Source organism: Delphinus delphis, chromosome 12 (genome assembly GCF_949987515.2).
Source record: "Delphinus delphis chromosome 12, mDelDel1.2, whole genome shotgun sequence".
NCBI classification, from domain to species: Eukaryota; Metazoa; Chordata; class Mammalia; order Artiodactyla; family Delphinidae; genus Delphinus; species Delphinus delphis.
The window spans coordinates 6682706-6691441 of NC_082694.2; the positions used below are offsets into that span (position 1 = coordinate 6682706).

At 41.4% G+C, this 8736-nt stretch overlaps 1 pseudogene; it reads left to right on the top strand.

The window, feature by feature from the left end:
* The first annotated feature begins 7169 nt into the window (after positions 1-7169).
* LOC132435560 (geranylgeranyl transferase type-2 subunit beta pseudogene) lies at positions 7170-8241 on the top strand (annotated as a pseudogene).
* Positions 8242-8736: the final 495 nt, after the last annotated feature.

Here is an 8736-nt window from a genome sequence, read left to right on the forward strand (position 1 = left end):
CCTTATCTCATCTTTGCAACAGCTCTACACAGTAAGATGCTTTCCTAGAACTGAAAGATGTAGAAACTGGGGTTCGGGCAGTCTAAAGTTCAGGAGCCAATAGGTGATAGGACCTAGATTAAAACCTGCATTCTCTGACACCAGTTACTTTTTTTTTTTTAATATTTTTTAATTTATTTATTTGGCTGCACCAGGTCTTAGTTGCAGCCTGTGGGATCTTCGTTGCGGCGTTCGGGATCTAGTTCCCTGACCAGGGATTGAACCCCGGGCCCCCTGCATTGGGAGCGTGGAGTCTTAACCACTGGACCACCAGGAAAGTCCCACCAGGTACTTTGAAAATCTTCAAAACTTACATTTCCATATTTTGTCAGTACACTAGGGCTTAGGATACCTTTTTTCCCCCATGTGTAACAAGATGCTTAGGACTTAGGATACCTCTTTTCATGTGTAAGGTTTGATTATTGCAATAAAATAGCTCATCGAATAGCGGTGAAGATGTGTGAGAATGCGTCCTGCTTCTCAAAATGCTGAATGAGGCCTGTGGATATCGAGAGCAGGGAGGAACCCCGGAAATCATTGAGTCCAACCCTGAACATTATACAAATGAGTCAACAAGCCTCTACAGGAAGCGTGTCTTGCCCAGTGTCACAGGTCGAGTTTGACCACTACCGGCAGAGCTTTTGGGAGATGGGGGAAAAGGTAAATAAACCTCTGGGACCAGGGCACAGCCGACGAGCCCCAGGGTCCACTCCCTCCCACTGGAGAATCTGGTCTGTGGCGAACACACGGTGCGTGAAGTGAGCAGGCTACCGAGGGGAAGAAAATTCTTGGATGAAAAGAAGACAGAGCTCAAGGCACTTCTGCTCTGGAGGCAGGGCCCTTGCATGTTTCCTGGTCACGAGAGTGGCCATTTCTCCCCAGCCTCCTGGATTTGGGACTCTGTCCCTGTAGACCTCGCTGGTCTCAGGGCTGCTTGCGCACCTGTTCACCTGCCTCATACAGTCCTGTCTGCTTTATCAGAATCCCCAGGCTCTGTGTGCTCTCCTGCTGTTCACTGCAGGCCTTGCGTGCCCCTCAGCTGTCTGTGGGACAGACCCCTTCTCCCCCAGCCTCTACCTCGCGCTCCCGTGCTCTGCTCACCTCCCCTGGGCCCCGCGAGCCCTCTGCTGCTTCATTGGTGGAAAGAATCTAACAAAACCTACCTTGCAGGGTTGTAGAGTAGGAGTGAGCCCACACTGGCACAGCATCTGACCCATAGGAAGCCCCAGATAATGGCAGCTGTTAACCTGATGTACCATGTCTCTGGCACCAACCCACAGCTGCCTGGAGGTTAAGGACCAGGTCAATCATCTTTGCATCCCCTGTGCCTGGGACATGTTCACCGCTTAACAAATGTCTACAGAACAGGATGCAAGGGAACCATCCTGGCAACTGTGCCCTGGCACATCTGTGCTGACAGTCTCAGTGGCTCCCAGGTGTTTGCTAGAGTGTTTTATTCCTTCACAGCCACCAGCCGCATGTCTCAGCTCCCCTTGGTTATAAGGAGAGGAAGGGGTGACCTTCATGCAAGCTCTCCTTAAACCACGGTGAGAACAAATTAAAAAGGAGACAATAAGCATCTTTACTGAGGGACATTCTAGAATGTTGAAATAAGGATTTAGAAGGAAATTGTTAGAGTCTGTTTCACAGAGAGACGTTTGCGCAAGGGCCTGGTTCCACTCATGCTGCTGGTGTCAGGGCCCCGGTGAACTTGAGCTCTTTTCAGATGTGCGGGAGGTGGAGTGTGGGTTTCAGACACATGTGACTTTTGACTCAGTTCAGAGATCAGGTTTGCTGAGGGGTTTCCAATTACCAGAAAAGTCTATCCAAGAGCTGCTTTTATGGTACGAGGGGTGGTAACACTGAAACAGCACTGCCAAAACTCAGCCACGGCTCCCCCAGCCCACCCCTGGGTCATGCTCCTGGGGGCAGGGGAGTGTAGACCACCAGTGGCACCCAGTCCCTGCGCTCTGGTTTTGGTTAACGACACAGAGGAGTGGGTGTGTGCAGGAGGGTTGGGTTTAGTCACTGGAAATGAAAACAACATCAGTAAGCTTCAGCACTTGCTGTAACCACTATACATTTCTCAGTTCAGCTCTAAATCTGGAAAGTGCTGTTGGCTTTTGCAAATCCTACCACTCCTTCCCACCCACTTTCACAAAGCCTTGGCCATCCTCCTGCCTGTTACCGTCCCCGGGATGTGCTCTCTGAGGCCCTGGAATTCTTAATCTGGTTCATCTCTTTGGGTACTTATCCTTTTCTGACTTGCATTATTCTTTACATAACTCTCTGTGTTTCCCATCAGACTGCAAACTCCCCAACATCAGAAGATGAAATCCTTTGGTTCTCCCATGGTACACAGTACAGTGCCTTGGCTGTAGCTGGCTGTGAGGTGTATGATAAATATTTCCTGAATGAATAACAAAGGAAAAACTGAAGTAAAGTGTATCTTGAAACATCAAAAGCTTAAAAAATTGTGGAAGGAAGGTCTCATGTAATCATTCAAAAATAAAATTTACAAAGTGATTTGGAAAGCCGAGATAATGATTTTGGAAGGTCAGAAGTGTTCTTTTCTTTAAATATTCCTGGCTAATTTGTGACTCCCTCAAGGAACGGACCATATTTTAAAATCATTTTGAATCCCCACTGGCTAGCACATTTTTGGCCTAATTTTTTCTCTTTCGTTGTTTTAACGATGGAAACATCTTTACTTCTTTTGCTTATCAAAACATGGCATACGCTCAAAGTAAAATTTAAACAATATAGAAACAAAACGTAAAAAGTGAAAGGTCTAACTAGGTCCATCTCCTAAGAGGTTATTTACTGATGTTGTCCACAGTTTTAGTTTTTATGAATAACGTATGTATTCATTCTATCCGTGATCTTCTTTTATAAACCATCAAAATGTTATGGCCTCATTTGCACGGAACACACAGGTCTCTGTCATTCCATAGATTTCTTTATTAACTCTTTTACAGTTAGAAATTGAGGCAGGTTTTAATTTTTGCTATCACAAACTACGCTGCAGTAAAACCCCTGTATATACATATTTTTCAACAGAGTATTCCTCTGGTTACCTGCAAATGTGGGATTTATGGTTCCCAGGGTAGGGACATTTAACATTTTGGTAGATACCGACAAATTTCCCTCCAACAAGTTTTTTTTCCAATTTATATCCCCAACGAGAACTGAGAAAACCTGTTGGGCTTAGCTTTTAAGTCTTTCCTGGGCGTATGTGGGAAGACTTGCAGCCAACATGATATTTTTATTATTATTATTAATTAATTTATTTATTTATTCATTCAATTTTGGCTGCCTTGGGTCTTCGTTGCTGTGCACAGGCTTTTCTCCAGTTGCGGTGAGCGGGGCTACTCTTCATTGCGGTGCACGGGCTTCTCATTGAGGTGACTTCTCTTGTTGTGGAGCATGGGCTGTAGGTGCATGGGCTTCAGTAGTTGTGGCACACAGGCTCAGTAGTTGTGGTGCACGGGCTTAGTTGCTCCACAGCATGTGGAATCTTCCTGGACGAGGGCTCAAACCCACGTCTCCTGCGTTGGCAGGTGGACTCTTAACCACTGCACCACCAGGGAACCCCAATATGATTTTAAAATGATACTTTAGAGAGACTGGGATTGACATATATATACTAATATGCATAAAATAGATAGCTAATAAGTACCTGCTGTATAAAAAATAACAAAATAAAATAAAACTTAAAAAAATTGATACTTTAGGTGCACAAAATACTCTACATTTTTCAAGGTATTTTTACATGGAATATGTATTCTCCTTTGACCTTCACAGGAGTCCATGATATAAGTAGGGAAGACCCGATTCCCTTCTGATTCCTGTTTTAGAATCTCAGCCAAAAAGACTGGCCCTGGGTTCACTGCAAGGCAGTGGCCTCCCTGAGGCAGAGCCCTGGAACTGATCCTGTTTCTCTTCCCACAAGCTGGAAGGACCAGCCTTGAGAGGCTAGGAGGGCATGGCCTGGAGGTGAGGAGACTCCAAGGCTTCTGCAAGTCTTGAGTTTATGCCAAAGTGTAAAGAATGCCCTGATTGTGGTGTTCAGTTTCTTAGCTGAAATAAATCCTCCTTTCTGACTGAGCCTAGTGGAGGGAGGAGGAGACAGGTGGCCTGGCTCTGGGAGTGGTGGGGGGGGGTGGTGGTGGAGCTCTCCCTCTATGTCATTCTCAGAAGCTCTCAATTTAGAGGCTGGGGAGAGAGCTGACCCAGGGAATTCTCACTGCTTTCTGCTTCCCTTAGTTAAGGTTTTTAATATTTTTTGGAAGTGTAGTCCACTGATCCTTGGCAAAGAAAGAAAATAGCATCAATCAGTGCTATTGTTAAACAGAAATTTTCACCGGCTACTGGGGGAGGGAGGGCTTTGATAGTCCCAGGCTACCTCACTTCTACATAGTAGCTTAGGCAGGAAAGTTTCTTTATATTGAAGTTGGAATGGAAAGTTCCAGATCCCAACATAGGACAGTGGACAAGGGAAGGTGGCAATCTTTGGAAAGGGCAATTCCTAGCTGCATGACTGTCTATGTGGACTAGACCTACACTGTTCAATAGTGTAGCCTCTGGCACCTGTGCCTACTGAGTATGTAAAATGTGCCCAGTATGAGTCAAGGACTGAATTTTTAATTTGATTTAATTTTAGTATTTAAATTTAAAAACTGACAATTCAGTTACTAGAGAACTTTGAAGTAATTTTTAAACAACTTGGGCATGTGAAAATACTTTCCAATGGTAAATTTTATGAAATCTAAAAACCAGTCAAGTGTTTCTGATGAAAATTTAGCATCTGAACTGAGGTAGGCTTTAAGCATGAAATACACACTTGCTTTCTAAGGCTTAGTATGAAAAAGAGAACATAAAATGTCTCCATGATTTTTTATATGGATTATATGTTGAAGTGATCATATGTTGGAAATAGTGAATTAAATAAAATATAATATTAAAATTAATTTTACCTGTTTTGTGTTATTACATTTTTTTTAACATGGCTGCTAGAAAATAGGAAATTTCTTGGGCATTCACCCATTTGTTAATGCATCAAGAATGTATTTAGGGGCTTCCCTGGTGGCGCAGTGGTTGAGAGTCCGCCTGTTGATGCAGGGGACATGGGTTCATGCCCGGTCCGGGAAGATCCCACATGCTGTGGAGCGGCTGGGCCCATGAGCCATGGCTGCTGAGCCTGTGCGTCTGGAGCCTGTGCTCCACCACGGGAGAGGCCACAGCAGTGAGAGGCCCGCGTACCACAAAAAAAAAAAACAAAAAACAAAAACAGAAAGTATTTAGTAAAACAAGGTTGCCCACTCTCACCACTATTATTCAACATAGTTTTGGAAGTTTTAGCCACAGCAAACAGAGAAGCAAAAGAAATAAAAGGAATCCAAATTGGAAAAGAAGAAATAAAGCTGTCACTGTTTGCAGATGACATGATACTATACATAGGGAATCCTAAAGATGCTACCAGAAAACTACTAGAGCTAATCAATGAGTTTGGTAAAGTAGCAGGATACAAAATTAATGCACAGAAATCCCTTGCATTCCTATACACTAATGATGAAAAATCTGAAAGAGAAATTAAGGAAACACTCCCATTTACCATTGCAACAAAAAGAATAAAATACCTAGGAATAAACCTACCTAAGGAGACAAAAGACCTGTATGCAGAAAACTATAAGATACTGATGAAAGAAATCAAAGATGATACAAACATATGGAGAGATATACCATGTTCTTGGATTGGAAGAATCAACATTGTGAAAATGACTCTACTACTCAAAGCAATCTACAGATTCAATGCAATCCCTATCAAACTACCAATGGCATTTTTTACAGAGCTAGAACAAAAAATTTCACAATTTGTATGGAAACACAAAAGACCCCACATAACCAAAGCAATCTTGAGAAAGAAAAACAGAGCTGGAGGAATCGGGCTTCCTGACTTCAGACTATACTACAAAGCTACAGTAATCAAGACAGTATGGTACTGGCACAAAAACAGAAAGATAGATCAATGGAACAGGATAGAAAGCCCAGAGATAAACCCACGCACATATGGTCACCTTATTTTTGATAAGGGAGGCAAGAATATACAATGGAGAAAAGACAGCCTCTTCAATGAGTGGTGCTGGGAAAATTGGACAGCTACATGTAAAAGAATGAAATTAGAACACTCCCTGACACCATACACAACAATAAACTCAAAATGGATTAAAGACCTAAATGTAAGTCCAGACACTATAAAACTCTTAGAGGAAACCATAGGCAGAACACTCTATGACATAAATCACAGCAAGATCCTTTTTGACCCACCTCCTAGAGAAATGGAAATAAAACCAAAAATAAACAAATGGGACTTAATGAAACTTCAAAGCTTTTGCACAGCAAAGGAAACCATAAATGAGACGAAAAGACAACCCTCAGAATAGGAGAAAATATTTGCAAATGAAGCAACTGACAAAGGATTAACCTCCAAAATTTACAAGCAACTCACGCAGCTCAATATCAAAAAAACAAACAACCCAATCCAAAAATGGGCAGAAGACCTAAATAGACATTTCTCCAAAGAAGATATACAGATTGCCAACAAACACATGAAAGGATGCTCAACATCACTAATCATTAGAGAAATGAAAATCAAAACTACAATGAGGTAACACCTCACACCAGTCAGAATGAAAAATCTACAAACAATAAATGCTGGAAAGGGTGTGGAGAAAAGGGAGCTCTCTTGCACTGTTGGTGGGAATGTAAATTGATACAACCACTATGGAGAACAGTATGGAGGTTCCTTAAAAAACTAAAAATAGAACTACCATACAACCCAGCAATCCCACTACTGGTCATATACCCTGAGAAAACCATAATTCAAAAAAGTCATGTACCACAATGTTCATTGCAGCTCTATTTACAATAGCCAGGACGTGGAACCAACCTAAATGTCCATCAACAGATGAATGGATAAAGAAGATGTGGCACATATATACAATGGAATATTACTCAGCCATAAAAAGAAATGAAGTTGAATTATTTGTAGTGAGGTGGATGGACCTAGAGACTGTCATACAGAGTGAAGTAAATCAGAAAGAGAAAAATAGCTCTTTTCACTCTCAGACATGGGCACACCACAGAAGGATCTTATTATCAAGTCAGATGCACCCGACACCCTATTAGTGCAGAAGCATCCAGATTATATAGCATCCTATGGCTCAAAGAAAGATGATTACGAATACTGTATATCTGAATATTTGAGAATGAGTGGCATCTATTGGGGTCTGATTGTAATGGATCTCATGGGACAGCTACATCACATGAATAGAAAAGAAATTCTGACATTTATTAAGTCTTGTCAACACGAGTGTGGTGGAATAAGTGTTAGTATTGGACATGATCCTCATCTTTTGTACACTCTTAGTGCTGTCCAGATTCTTACTCTCTATGATAGTATTAATGTTATTGATGTAAATAAAGTTGTAGAATATATTCAGAGTCTACAGAAAGAAGATGGTTCTTTTGCTGGAGTTTTTGGGGAGAAATGGATACAAGATTCTCTTTTTGTGCGGTGGCAACTTTGGCTCTGTTGGGGAAGCTGGATGCTATTAATGTGGAAAAGGCAATCGAATTTGTTTTATCATGTATGAACTTTGATGGTGGACTTGGTTGCAGGTCAGGTTCTGAATCCCATGCTGGGCAGATCTATTGTTGCACAGGATTCCTGGCTATTACTAGTCAGTTGCATGGAGTAAATTCTGATTTACTTGGTTGGTGGCTTTGTGAACAACAGCTTCCATTAGGTGGACTCAATGGAAGGCCAGAGAAGTTACCAGATGTATGCTATTCTTGGTGGGTGTTGGCTTCCCTAAAGATAATTGGAAGGCTTCATTGGATTGACAGAGAGAATCTGCGCTGTTTCATTTCAGCATGTCAAGATGAAGAAACGGGAGGATTTGCGGACAGGCCAGGAGATATGGTAGTTCCTTTTCATACTCTATTTGGAATTGCTGGACTGTCACTTTTGGGAGAAGAACAGATTAAACCTGTTAGCCCTGTTTTTTGCATGCCTGAAGAAATACTTCGGAGAGTGAACATTCAGCCTGAACTAGTGAGCTAGATTAGATCCCTTGATGCAAGAGTTGCTTAGTGTAGTTTTACTGTTTTAACATTTCAGTATTTGAAGTGCTTAACAAACTTTATGACTGCCATATTAATATTTTATACACGAATTATGTTGATTTTAATAAATTATATAATTATACATATTGTGAATTAAAGACCTTTATTGTATCTTCAGCTTTCTATTTTCTTCTGGAATGCTGTTACTCTGAGTGTAATATTTTGTTTATACTTCAGTGTATTTGTTATCTTGTTTGTCCCCATAACAGCAAACTGAGTTGCTGTTATGTTATCTTGTTTGTCCCCATAACAGCAAACTGAGTTGAACTCTATTTAGCTGATGAAGTTTTGTGTTCTGATTTTCCCATGTACTCCCTTGATATGTTATATATAACTATAGTTAATATAAATTGGTTTTTGTCAGTGAGAATGTTAACTGATAAAGAATTGATCAACCCCATAGGAATTAAAAGATTGAAAAAAAAAGGAAAGAGAAAAATAAATACCATATGCCAACACATAAATATGGAATCTAAAAAAAAATGGTTCTGAAGAACCTAGGGGCAGGAC